Genomic DNA, 15,865 nt, shown 5'->3' on the forward strand with positions numbered 1-15,865 from the left:
TTGGAAAAGATTTTATTTTTAAAAAATATATTTTAAGAAGAAATAAACCAACAATAACAATATATCCAATATAACCCGCAAAGCGGGATATGTGGAGGATAGGATGTATGCAAACATTTGTCATTTTGGGCGATAGAGAGTTCGTTTTTGGTAAGACCCTCGACACAACAACCTATAATAAAAACAAGCAAGAAATTTAAAAAAAAAACAAGATTGAAGTAACATAGTTTAGTGGAATTCTATATTCCGTAGATAAATTGCTTCAATAACACTAATCTCCCCATGTTTCATAACCTCTATGTATTGCTTTCTTCACATGCTACCATTCTCCATTATGTTACAATTCCGCTTTTGTCAAAATCATTTGATGTATAAAGTGTTCTCCTTTGAACTCTTTATTTCTATTATCTTGTATTATGTATGCTAAGTGTCTTCTATAGGACCTCTTGGGGTATAATACCTCATGTCACGTCAATGGTGTACTTTGGATAGGGACATTCTTATTGTTTTTAGCTTATTTTTTTCTTATTGATTCACTTCCAAATTATAGCCCATTGGTTAAGATTGTGGGCTAAGAGTTAGTTATTAAAGTTCATAGTCTTGTAGATATAAGATTTTTAAGTAAAAAAATATTAAAGTAAAATAAACAAAACACATCTTAATCATTTTTAAACAAAGTTAAAAATAATAGCATGATAAAAATAAAATTAATCGTTTCAATGTAATGCAAAACTAAATTTGAAGAATGCGCGTCTATCATGAATTAGTAACCGAAAAAGTCATACATCTGAAAAAAGGAAATTTTAAAGCTAGACTAAAATCGCCCAAAAAATGAATGCAAAATTGAAAAAGGTTAGTCAAGTAAACAAGAAGCAATATATAATTTTTTGTTTACAAGAACTTAAACAAATGACTAATTCTATAATAAAATTGACATAAAATGATTAGACAAATATGTGCTTGAGTTAGCATTCTCATATATATATATATATATATATATATATATATATATATATAGGATTTACCATTCTTATGAAATTAACATTTCCTTTTGTAAAAAATGCATCTTACCGGAAAAACGGATGGGACCTTAATAAGGCAATTTCTAAGATAAGACGGTCGACTCGGCTGCCTTCCCTGCTAAAAATATTTCCCGACGGTTGCTCATATATGTATATAAATATATATATAAGAGTCACCATTCTTATGAAATCAACATTTCCTTTTGTAAATAATGCATCATGCCGGAAAAAAAATCCTTTGAGATGCTATTTTTAAAAATATAACTTTAATTTTCCAAAGCTAAGAAACATTATTTTCATCCTTATATAATCAATAGAAACCTCATTCATTTTTTATTTGGCAGAAATGACGAACTTTCCTAGAATGATTACATGCTTGAAAAAATATTTTAAAAAATGGTAATATTAAGTTATTTTTGTATATTGGTCAAAATTAAGAGTTAATATTGATGATCTTCACTGGCAGAAGCCAGAAGTTAAAATTACGTGTCTCAAATCTCCTGCCTCATTCTCATTTGCATGAAAATATACACTACTTTTAGAAATAAAGTTATGCAAGATGTTGTACGAATTGATATGTTCATTGAATCTAAAATTTAATCACCATTTAATTTTATATACACTAACGCTTGTTGGTTTTAAATATTTTATCAACAATCCATAATCACCATCAAACGTTAAGTTGAGATTATCCAAATTATGATACAAAAAAAGGATGGGTACCTTCATGAGGTTGTAATATAAGAAACACATTTTCCAAAATACACAACCATATCTGCAATTGATATTACAAAGTAATATTAAATTAGAAGACAAATATATTTTTCATAATTCTTACTATTCTCGGTGGACTCTTTACCATTGAGACAAAACTAGATTTTTTTCATGGAGCATCTCTAAAATCAACGTCCCAAAAGAACTTCAAGCATAGTTTATCATCATTGAACATATTTGGATCCATTTCTAGTATTTCCTTACTACTTTAGTATAAGGGTGGATCCACGTCCTAGACGTCTTTCAATGATACGTCTTTCCTAGAAATTTGCAAAAAGAAGGTGCGATCAAACACAACTCTAGTTTGAACTTTAAACATCAAAACCATTGCAATCATCATACAATAGAAGCATAAATAACTAATGTGTAATGGATTCACTATGATGTAGCAAGCACAAATACTTGATGTTTGTTAAATATAATTAACAATGACCAGTAGCTTCTTCATGTTTGAATTTGAAAATCTACAAGACCAATTGTTTATTAAACTCTCCTTGTTACTTTCTGTAACCATAATAAAAGGTTTTTGCTAATATATTCTTAACCTTTTATTTAATTTATATACACTATAACTTTTTTTGTAATTTTGTTGTTTGTTTCGGTATGAATGAATATTTTTGTTGGATAAGTATAGGTGTAAAGCCACCCGACTAAAGGAAGGTGTGAAACTACATATTTTTTTTATGAATACAAAAATAAATGTGTTTTTACATCTTCTAGATTTCGAGAATATAGAAGAAGAAGCTATAGTAGATCTCGCCATTAATATTATCAATAAGTTATTATTGTTCTTACTATTTGAATTTAATTAATACACATCAACAATTTGTACTTGCAAAATCTTAGATTAATTCATTACACCCTAATTATTTATGCTTCTCTAGTAGGATGATTGCATTGGATTTAATGTATAAAGTACGAACCGCAGTTGTGCTATAGCGGCACCTTTTTTTCGAAATTGCATAGAAAAGACATATCATTTAAAGACATTAAGTACGTGGTTACATTTGTACAGAAATTGTAAGGAAATGCTTGAAATTGATCCAAATGTGGTCGATGAAGATAATCTACGTTTGTGGTTCTTTTGCGATATTGAGTTGACAGCTACATGAAAGGGATCGAGCTTTACCCCAAAGGAAAATAGACCATTGTGGACAAATAGAATCAAGAGACATATATTTATATTATAATCATACATTACTTTGTAACATCTATTGTAGAGCATATCTCTTTTATACCAAAGGTTTAACAGGTATTACTACCTTGTCTAGGGGGTGACCTAAACTTGATAATCTTCCTTTAATGTTTTTTGTGATTTTTGATAAAAATGTAAAAAAGGAAAGAATTTTAGTTTTAATTGAAAGAAGAGGTATGAAATTTTCGATTCAATGAACATACAAATTCATAGCAAATAATATAAATTTGTACGTGAAAAGAAGCTATCCATGTGGGGTGTGGCGAACAAATTGGTATACACAAACTATGAAATATACCGCTAAGGTAATTTAAAAGTAGTGTTATGTTTTCTTTGTCTTATTCTTTCATTAATACTTAATTAATATTGATAATATGAAGTAACAAATATAATCTCCAAAGAAACCTACTCTTCTTTTGTATTTGCATCTGTCCATGACAAAAGTCTCAAGATCCGATAAACATTTTAAAGATTTGCAAAATCAAGGAAAATCCAACTGATTAAAGACTATGATAATCTGTAAGGACTTCTAGCCTGATGGTGAAAACCACCATCCGTCAAAATACAACAACAAAAATATGAAACATAGGTAGCATTTGGGCCAGTTTCAAACTCATTTCACCCTTTTAAAACTACAAATCCCAAAACAAGAGGAAATTAATCCTGAAGTATACTACTATACAATAGATAGTCATAACATTAGTGGACTAGTTGCTAACATTTCCTTTCCTTGGTTATATAATATATTTGTGTTTGATACAAAAAGGGCGAGTTGTTGGTTCATAAACAATGGGTGATGAAAGTTGTTGAAGCAATTTATTTACTTAATACTTCATTACTGCAAAGTACCGTATTTGTATCTCGTGATATTTTTTTTATTTCTAGCCAACTTTGATAATACATTGTTGCATCGAGTGTCGTTATTGAACATCATGTCTACCCTAGAAAGTTAGGATTAAGTATGTGTACATTCTACATTCTGCATATCCCGCTTGTGAGATTACACTGTGTTTGTAGTTATCTTTGTTTGGTTTCTTCTAAAAATATTTCCATTTATCTTATTAAGTTCTGGATGTTACTTCTTTTAAATTGGTGATTATTTCCCTGCAGTTCTAGAGACGAGACTATTCATAATTATCAACTTTTATACCCATAACTCCTATGCATTATCAGGAGTTATGGGTATACTATAGGTGTGTGTCAAATATTATAAAAATTCTCGTATCCCGGACCTATAGAAGGACTGCATTGAATTAAAAACTGATTTAAAGAAATAGCATAAAAAGGATAATTGGAAAAGATTTTATTTTTAAATAATATCTTTCAATATGAAACAAATCAACAATAACAATATACCCAATGTAACCCCCGAAGCAGGATATGGAGAGGATAGGATGTATGCAGATCTTTGTTCTACTTATGGGCGATAGAGAGTTTATTTTTGCTACGACCCTCGACACAACAACCTATTATCAAAACAATCCACAAGTTAAAAAAATCCCCTAAGATTAAGTAATAATCTTTAGTGGAATGCTATATTCCATAGATAAATTGCTTCAAGAACACTTATCTCCCTTTGTTTTTGAACCTACATGTCATAGCTTTCTTCACATGCTACCACTCTCCATTTGTTATCAAACACAAACTAATTAATTATCCAGGAAGAGAAGTTCTAGTAAGTGCGACACGAATGTTATGACTATCAGCAACATAGTAGCATGCTTCAGGATCAATATAATATATTTTTGGTTTTGACAAATTTAATGGAGATATTTTTTTGAGGGATCTGGTGAGTTTGAAACTTGCCCAAAAAAATTATCAAATGCTACCTCTGTTTCACACTATACATACTTAATAAATAACATTATAATTGTTAAATAATTCAAGGATTTTTTAGATATCCCAAAATGGACTATAAAACACTTAAAAAACCATTTGCATGTCTTAAAGATAGATTTTCCTCCTTTTTATTACAAATATTAAGGTGGCAGCCAATTCTTTAGTGCTAAAGAAATCTGAATTTTACCAATTATTTGTTCTTAGTGTTTATCATCCTAAATTTTGCATAAAAAGTCTTGTTTAAATTTTGCAACTAAAACAATAGTAACACAAATAAAAATCACACAACCTTCCACTTTGCAATACATTTCTATAAGAATCTATTATTCTAACATTAACCAAATTGTTATCATATTTTTTAAAAATATTAACACTACTAATGTTAATAAACCAAAATATTTAGTAGCAATTAAGAAGTCCCAAATTGAGAACAACATATGTACAACTGAATTTTATATAGTGTAGAGTATGAACAAATCTTAATGCAGCATGGACCTAAATATTTTTCAAGCATATCCCACGACAAGTCTTTTAAATACTAAACCCTCCATTATATGTGGTTGATATTTCAACCCATAAATCACATTCATTTAATTTTATGTTGTCTATGGTCAATTTTCTCAATTCCACATTGTTGATTTCCATATGTTAAAATACCCCAAATTGATCTAATTCCAAGCTCTCAAGTTAAGGAACTCAAATAATACCTTTTAAATTATGCCCTCCATCAAATACATGAATGTATTAAAGCGGAATGAGACCACTACATTTCTCATTACTGGAAGGGCTCAATTCGCAATATTATAAAACTAGAATTTTCAACAATGTATTCTTATATGTAGATTGAGGAAATTCATATGCATCTATAGAGAATATATATCAACAAATCATTAACTTACAGAAATTTCTACTAGAAAATATAGGAAATCAAACTAAGATTTTAAATTTTCTGAAAAGACATACAATACTGAAGATTTTCTGGTTGGAAGACACGAAATCTAGAAACTCATCTTCTTCTCACTAGAGTGGGCTAAATAAGAGGATCTGAAAATTGTGTGATACCTCAACGTTGAAAGAAACTTCCATCGACTTGACATTACGCACCTTCTCGCAAGTTATTTTGATTTTAAAAACATTTAGGGGATGTGTATTAAGATTGAATCTGGTAAATCACTAAGTCGGTGTCCTCCCACCATGATTCTTTTGTGGAATTCCATAAAGTAAAACCATCAATTGAAGTTTTGTAAGGCTGGCGGCTCCTTTCATTTTATGATGATATAACCTAGGATTGTTCTGTTTAGACCAATTGAAAAAATTAGGTATACCTAATATTGGCTTTTCAACCAAATGTTATTTGCCTCTCTGACCCTTCAAAATAGATTTCACGCTAAAGATAATAGTCATTTTCTTATTTTTCTTATATGTAGACCTATGAAATAAACTAAATTTTTGTATACTGTACTTCCTTATATGTAATATGTAAGAAATCTTACCATTATATAGTTTGAATTATATTATTTAAAATCATTTTCAACAAGGTAGCACAGGGTGTAAAATATAATTATACTAGCTTAAATATTAATTTTATTATTGAGATCCTTTTGAATTAACAAAATAATTTATTTATTAAATTTTAATTCTTATTTATTAATGATAAAGTTTTTCCTATACATATATAAATTATACATATATACTTTTAATCTTTGAATATGACTCCACTTAGAACTTTGAGAAAGCCACATAGTTTTGATGACCACAAAAGGTCAAAAGATATATAACTAGACCCCTAATAGATCAACCTAAAGAATATAAATTTAGGAATACAATTTGAACCTTTCAAAACCTACCTTGTAAGAAGTTATGAAGTTAATGGAAGAACTTATCGCAACCAAAAAAAAATGGAGTAAACAACATGATTAAAATGTTATGACAAGGTCTACTAGAATAAAGATAGATGATAAGAACATATTTTATTTTATTTAATAATGTGCATCTTGTAAATCAAAGACGAAAATTTTTATTTGATTGACTCCAAGAATCCAATGTCCATTTGTAAGAAAGTAATTTTACCCTAGACAAATAAGATGTATCAAATGTTCATGTTGGTGACTTTTTTAGAACTATGTGGGATTTTCAATTCGTGTTTTGTTTCTTTTGAAAATTAGCATGTATCATTATTATTTTATTTTTCCTACTCAATTATAAATCAAGTGGAGAGATAATCGAGTTTCATTGTGAAGACTCAAAAATCGATCTTGAGAGCGGCTACCATAAGCCCTAGTAGGCAAGACAAACCCAAATAAAATACAATAAATAAATTAGAAATAACTAAAGTGGAAGGAATAATTGGATAAAAAAATGAACTTAGCATAGACATATACAAACAACATAAAAATAAAATAGGGGCCCAAAATAGACTGAGAAAGATGAAAATACACACACACCATACCGTAAACCTGGTTTAAAAGGTATACAAGACGGGAAACTTTCACATATAGACACTTAAAGATATTGTAATTACTCTCCATAACTATAGTTTGATAATTACAGTTCGTAGCTACATGTTAATAGGAGGAGAGAGGCGAGTGATATTGGGAGATAGTGGAGAGAGCGATAGAGGGGGGGGGGTAATAGTGGGAGAACGATGAATTGTATATGTATGTTGGTTAGATAAATGTATATTATACATATGTATTTGTATATATTGGTAGAGAGATTGAGAGAGGGACAAAAAGGCGAGCGAGACTGGGAGAGGGAGGAGAGAGGTGACGATATCGAGAGAGGAAGGAGAGAGGCGGGCGAGAGAAGACAGAGAGTGGAAGAGAGTTAAATTGTATATGTATATAGTTGTATATAATTGTATATTATACATATACATTTGTATATATGGAAAGCGAGATTGGAAAAGGGAGGAGAGAGGCGAGCGAGATTGAGAGAAGGAGGCGAGAGACGAGCGATATAGGGCAGAGAGTGGGAAAGAGTTGAATTGTATATGTATATAGGTTAAATAATTGTATATTATGCATATCTATTTGTATAAACTAACGAATTATACATATACAAACTTAACTAATTATACAAACTCGAAGTTTGCCCACGTAATTAATGTATAATGTTAGTCGTGAGTGGTAGTTATAAAAAACTGTAGCTATGATGAGTAGTTAAGTAGTATAAGTTTGCTTAATCGTGTAATTTTCCCATAAAAGAATGAAAACTACGAAGATAAGACTATACAAAATCTAATTTTCTAACAAATACACAATTTAGTCAAAAAATACAAAAGGAAAATGAGCAAGAATCTATATGCCAATAGCTAACTACAAACAAGAACAAAAAGAACAATGTGGCTTGAATGAGAGAAAATCAACAAGGATGACTTGTAGTAGGCATTGCATTAGAAAAAGATGTAAAAGTGTAGTGTAAGTACAAAAATACGAGATACTAAGTAGGAATCATCGACGATCGAGATGAGTATACATTATATAATATAAGAAGCATGATAGTAATAACAACAAAAACCAAAACAATACTACAAAATTGAGCTCACAAAAAATAGGGACCATAATGTTAGGCCCCGAAGCTACCCCCTTGACGTAAACACGGGACCTAGGATCACGAGTGACCCCAAGTTAAACCTGGAGTGGCATATCATAAGATAAACTAAAACATGGGGAATAGCAATTTAAGTCAAAATATATAAATAATGAGAAGAGTTTAATATGCTTAACTAAAACTCAAATACCAAGTTAAATCTGTCTATGCCTAAAAAAAGGGCTTAACTTACTAGAGATGTCGGGGCATGCCCCCAGCTAACTTTTGTAAATTTAAAACTAAAATTAAAGACTGAAATATAAAGAACATATTTTTCGTCGTCGAAGAATGAGGACTCACCATTGATACTGCTGGATATGTACCACGAGCCGATCTACACATGATCTCGATGTTGAGGACCGAAACCTATGTGACAAAAATATTTAACATAGAGTATGCACCTGTACTTGAAGGGTACATATTATGCAGTTAATCTAAAGATGAACAACATAAAATAACTTAAATAGAGCATACTGATCAATGATATAAGATAAACAAGAAGAATAAATTAAACATGTTGAATGTGAACTAACTTAGTGTAATGACCAAATCTGTAACATACTGAAATAGAGAACTGTACAGTAACAGGTAACCTAGTCAATACACTAGAATCTTACTGTGGGAGATACTAATACAGGACATAAAACCACATGAACTAAATGTGGAGTATGATGTATACGCCCTATCGAGAGGACTTAATATACCTTGACAAGGATATTGAGGCATGACTGATATGATAACTAAGTATAATTCCAACTGAGGAGACTTACCTATGGGAGAACGTAGTTCTGGGACTATGGGGGTGACTGACCCTAGTCAAACTCAGTATTTCTTGAACCATTAATAGGTCGACGGACAGTGGTTCCATTCACGATCCATGAACCCTGTCGTGGTTCACCCATCTTTCTTGTTTTCCAGTATGATAAGTTATGTGGTATTACAGATCCCCTAGGGATATCCGGAATGATTCCTCATACTCACAATAGAAAAGAAGAATTTGAAATATCCCCAAGTGATCCAAAATGTGTCTTGGAATCATAAAAAATATAAACAACGTACAAGTCAGAGTAGAGTTAGCGCAAACCATATGTAAAAGTATTTGATCTTGCAAAATGGAAAACCTAGTGAATTTAAGGGTAAATCTCTTTAAAAACTTAAAGATCTCATGTAAATGGTATATCTTTTAAAAAACTATGTTTCAAAAATAAAATTTTTGACACGCCCCCTTAGAGCAGAAATCTAGTAAAAATGGAGACATATTAGTCTTACAAGAATAAACTCAGTATTTCTTGCCTCTTACTCATGTTATGTGATAAATAGTAAAATTTGCGTTCATTTAAGGCCTATTAACCTCAATACTTAGTATCCTCAATACTTAGAAAGAAGGATGGTTCGCCCAATGGGTATGAATTCATAAAAATAGACTAATGCATAACCCTTAAATTAATTGGGTAACTTCAGCAAATAAAAAGGGAAATTCGAACTTGCCAAATAAGAAAGGAGAACGTGATGATCATCAGTGAAAGGAACAATACATGAAATAATTGAATGCAAACTAAGGTAGTACTCAGTGATACACCTATGCGAAAGGAGGACTCGAACGAGCTCACAATTGAGGTTGAAATATATGAATCAAGAAAAGGTGATCTGGATAGTAGTTTCCCATTCACCTTATATGATCTAAGAACCCCACGAACAACTCCCAGTGGATCACACATTGAATTTTTGCCAAATTTTAGGGTTATTACAAATAGTACAAAGAAGAGAGAAATTAAGTTATCGGAAATTACGAGTCCTAAAAAATAGTAGAGAATTCTTAATCTGTTCTTATAGAAAGAAACACTATAGTTTGTAAAGAACACTTTCAATTTTTGGGAGGTTTTCAAACTTTACTCTTAAAATTTCTATATTGAAGTTTAATTCAAATTGTGTTTGCGTATAATAGATTAAGCATATATTACACATGGCTACATTCATAAAAGGTATAATATGTTACTCTATTTTGATAGGCGGCTAAAATCCGATGATCTAGGAGTGTAGTAATGTGGTTGAGTGTTTATTTACGTGAAAATAGACAAATAGTCCCTCAAACATTTGAAAATGGTATGTCAATACCCTCCGTTATACTTTTCGTCCATTATTGCCTTCATTGTCCAGTAATAAGTGTACAGTTATCCCTCCCACTAATAGAAGTCTGATTTGTCAATTGTTTTTATAATAAAAGATGTTGAGTTGAAAAGTTAAATCTTATAACTTCTCTTCTGTTAAATGATGATTGAAAGAGTACAAGGAATGATAAAAAAAAAAGAAGAAGAAGAAGAAGAAGAAGAAGAAGAAGAAGAAGAAGAAGAAGAAGAAGAAGAAGAAAAAGAAGAAGAAGAAGAAGAAGAAGCGGGGGTGATAAGATGGGGGGACTGCGGTAACCTACGAGGAACACTACACCATTTTCGGCCTACAGCAACACCACGTAAGTGTAGCCTAAACTAGCAAAAAGTGTGGCCTTTGATAAAAGGCTACACTTTTGGACATTCAGCAACACTTTTTAGGGGCTGCCCAAAAGAAGCGTAACCTTTGACATTAGGCAACACTTTTTAAATGTTGCCATCTTTGGCTACACTTATAAAGCGTAGCATAATAGGTATAAGGGCACTCTTTGAAGACGTGCATTAGCAACACCTATTTTTTGTTAGACTACATTTAAAAGCGTTGCCTTTTCAGATTTATTGGTCACACTTAAAAAGTGTTGCCTTTTATTGGTCATCTATTGCAACACTTTCAAAGTGTAACTTTTTATCTACCTAGAGCAACACTTACAAAGTGTAACTTCAACATTTATAAGCCTACATGTAGCACAAATATATATAATATATTTACATACATACAAGTGACCTAAAACACAAAATGAACTAATTAATCATTAAATTGAAGCTATATATTTCAAATAAACTTCGAGAAATATTTCATGTACAACCAAAAGATAGTATGTGTTGTGTACATACCCATACTTATACATCAATATTCTAAATGTGTACACAATAAATCAAATATGTATTTAAACTTTTACAATAGTTCAAAAACTCTTCATCATCCACTTCAAATTTGATCACCTCCATTTCCCTACACAAATAAGATATTGGCAGTTATATAGAAGAGGTAAGTAGTTCAGATTGCAACAACATAGAGAGGCAAGAAATCCAGCAGTTACAGAAAATTAGATTGCATCTTTTGATGTTCAAAGTAGATGCCTACTTTTCTTTTGATGTTCAAAGTAGATGATCTTCCCTTAGGTGTCTAGAATTCCAAATGAGTTCAACAACAATGAATAATTGCATTAGGGTTCAAACTTCATAAGAAACAATATAAAATATTTGGTGTTATACAATAACCATGATGCACGCAAACTAACACGAACACTAAAGAAAAAAGGAATTAATGAGGAGACACAAACAATTAGATTCTCCTAATAATTATTTGTTTATTTGTTTGTAGTTATGGAAGCATGCCTTCTACTAGGATGTCAAAAGTTATGGTTATAACATGGATATTCTATATAATAAGAAAGAAAATAGACTTTACTGACAGAAATATTTATATATTGAAGCAGCAGTTATAGAAAACATTAACAACAAATCTGCAGATTGCAGATTCCATACCATGCCAATGTTCTATACAAATGCCAAAAAAACAGTGAAACAAAAGAAGCAAGACCTTAGCTCAATTTAAACCAAATACATTAACAACAACTAAAGAGAGACAAGTCCAGATTGTAGATTACAGCAGCAGCAAAAATTAAAGAAAATTAGATTAGTTTCCTTGTGTAGTTAATATGTTCCACACGATCAAACAAGGAAACTAAATCTGACATAGAAAAACTACACTTCAACCATACCAAACAAGCAAGATGAATAGTGGTCAAGAGAAACAAAACCTTAGCTCAATTCAAACCAAAGCCACTAACAATAAATTACCAATGATGAAATAGCAAAAACAATATATAAGTCAATAAGCAAGATCAAAGATCTGTTATACATACCCTGTGCAAATACGTTTCTGAGTTCTTAGGAAAATCAGAATCGATAACAACGTTAACTGCTTGAATATCAATTCCTCTAGTAAACAAATCTGTTTCATCAAGAAAGAACACAAAATTAAGAAATTTAACAATTAATCAATTGGAATTTTCAGCTGTAACGGAAAGCGTGACGGACCGTCGTAGCCATGACGGTCCGTCCTGCATGTTCGNACCCAGTCAAAGAAAGAAACTTCAGGCGTGCATACCAACACAAGATACTACCTTTTCCACTATCTACAAATTTTGCATAGTAACTATACTCAGGAATAAGGGTAACATAATAGCAATGGTAAAATATGTAGTGCTGGATATTCTAAGACAGGATATCATATCAAAGTGAGAGTCACAGACATAAGTAAAGTTGTATTTCTTCGTAAATCTTAGAACTCGGCACAATACTAAGACATAAATGTATGAGATGTGAAGAAAAGAAAAATACCTTTTGATTGAAAAATTGAAAACCTGTTACAGCTTCTGCTTAGAATCTGAGAATATATGTGTATGACAGAACCTCATAAGTGCCATTACCTTCGACTTACAGCCATGAACCTCACATGTATTACTGATGACCGCATTCGTGTTGTTCTCTCCGTTTGTACAGTACCATTATTATTACTCTTATGGACATCTTCCTAAAAAGCACTCATTCCAGACTTCCAGAAACGCTCTCTACGCTTGAGATTTACATCTTCCATTAACGACCAATAACAATCTATGTATATACACTGGAGTTACAGCCATGAATCCCACACGACAAAGAATCAACTGATGTAGGTAAGAACTACGAGCAATACTCCCAAAAATAAAAATAAAAATCGTATCAACAAAGATAAGAATATAAAACCCTAATGCTAAATATGTAACAACGCTCAAGCAATAAACCCATAAACCGTAAACGTCGAAGTTTAAAGATAAACGTTTTACCAAACAAAATCCCTTCAATGTAACGAATCTTTAAGAAATCATCTTCTTAACTGAATCGTGTGTTCTGATATTCAAGAAAAAAAAAATCATCAGGTTTTGAATGTCTGAGATGAACAACAAAATCTTCAAACCTGAAAAAAAATTATAGTTTTGCTTCATGAAAATTTCAAATTTGGAGCTTCAGTGTCTTGAGCTGAGTGGGAAATTTTTCATTCTAGAAATTGGGGATATCTTCAATGAGCTGGGAAGAGCGTTTTTTCTCCCAAAAAAATCATATTTGGACCTTGAACTTTTATGTTTTATTACTTGTTTTATGACCCTTAAAGTGCAGTGACAGAGTAAAATGAAGTGAAAAAGTTAAGGTTTATCATTTATTAATGTTTATTTTTTTGGCCAATATAAATGGGAGGGAGTGTTAAAATATTGGAGGGAATAAAAAATTTTATTGAAAATATTTAAGGCAACACTTATAAGGTGTTGTCTTTTCAATTATAAAAATAGGACATTTTAGAAGTGTGTCCATATATGTAAATAAGTGTTGCCAATTATATCATATTGTAACAACACTTATAAAGTGTATCTTATACCATTAAAGAGTACACTTTCAAAGTGTTGCCAAAATTATTGTAGCTAAAAGTTAAAAATTTCATCTACGCTTTAAAAGCGTTCCCAAAACTACTTTAGGCAACACTTTACAAGTGTAATCAAGAATTAGTGTGGCCGTAGGCCTAAAATGGTGTAGTGGAAGAAGAAGAGAAAGTAGGCGGGCCTTTTTTTTTTAGGTTGTAGATAGGTTTTTAAATGGGTAATGAGGAGGGTTAATGGGTGTTTGAAATTTGCCTTAAATATTTGGTCAAATCGGGTTGAGGTGTAGGATTGTGCCACATGTACCAAACGAGTCATCCATTAGTTGGAGGGATAAATGTGCAATTATTATTGAGCGGTGAGGGAATTAATGGACGAAAAGTATCATAAAGGGTATTGAAATACCATTTTTTAAAGTTTGGGGGTAGATTAGTCCCCTTTTCCTTGATTTAATGTAGTGGGTACTATGTTATGCTCTTCTTTTATATTTTTCTTACATGGGTTTTGTCTAATTATCATTGATTTAACTTACGGGTTACGGTTGCAAACTTAATTCTATTTCCAATTTCTGATTGATGCGATTGGAGTGGATAATAACTTTATACTTGTAATTTATATTTGATGTATGTAATTTGCTTTAAAATAGAGGCTATAGGTTTAACGACCCTCAAAATGAAATAGGATGAACTAGAGAGTCACGTGAGTTTTATAAGTTAATAAGTGGTTAAAATAAAAAGTAATAGATTTTAGAGTAAGTTTTAAAGAGTTTGGTGGTTAAACATCACGAGACGACCAAGACGTTCGAATACTAGTCTTTTACGTGTTAGTTTGTTTTAGTATGTTGTGCATATTTTTATGTGTGGTTAGGAGTCCAAAATCAGCGCAAGTGACTCTAATGTCTAGATGAACATACTTAGGGTCAAAACGCTCAAGTACGACTCCCCAGGACAACCCTAATGGTGACAAGGAGGACCTAAACTTTTGTCAAGGAGCTGCCAAAGAATCGAGCAGACAACCTGTTTTTGAGGCCCATGGCACATCGCTCCTCTAACACTTAAAGGGGGGAAGTTTATCTGAGACTTGGTCCTACCCGGAGTCTTATTCCTCGAAAATTAATTCATGAGGCAGATTTGAATGTGCATGCGCATCGCGTAGAGGCTACCGGATTTGGTCGCGTCGTTTTAAAGTCAAGTTGGACTTTTAGTTTGAAGTCCAAATAGTGTAAGGGAATTTAGGGTATTTGGGTGGTATAATATGTACAGTTTTGAAGTCATTATACACCGATTCCCCAATCAAAAACATAATTACCCAAATAGAAATTCAAATTTCAAAACCCTTCTGCCGTCCAAATTCTCTCAAAACCTCCATTGAAGACGAAGCTTAGGGTTGAAGCTAGAGTCATAAACAATGGGGAATTCGCTTGTCTTATTCTAGTAAGCTGATCAAGGTATGTTAAGATCTTCACATATGGGTTCTTCGACACATAGAGTCCCCTAGATTTTCTTAATTTCTTAAGAAGAACCCTAATAAAGGTAGGGTTGATTCCAAAGAGTTGGATTCTGCCCATATATGATTATATTGATGTTGATTCATGTGATTATTAAGAATTTATTCTGACTGATTAACCCTAGTTTCTACATTATGTTAGTTTTTTCTTTTAATGAGAAATTGATTATATTTGGGATTTTATGATTAAGTATGCTTAGAATTGGCTTATGACAAAGTCTTAGAAAAAATGTGTCTTGAAATCTAGACTTGTATGAGGATCATGAAGTAAAGTTTTAATGTAGGACTTGAAGTCATTATGTTGATCACTAGGACTAATAAAATGAGTCTTATATGTTGAGTAGCTTGCATGTATAT

This window comes from Solanum pennellii, chromosome 8 (assembly GCF_001406875.1).
Source record: "Solanum pennellii chromosome 8, SPENNV200".
NCBI lineage: Eukaryota > Viridiplantae > Streptophyta > Magnoliopsida > Solanales > Solanaceae > Solanum > Solanum pennellii.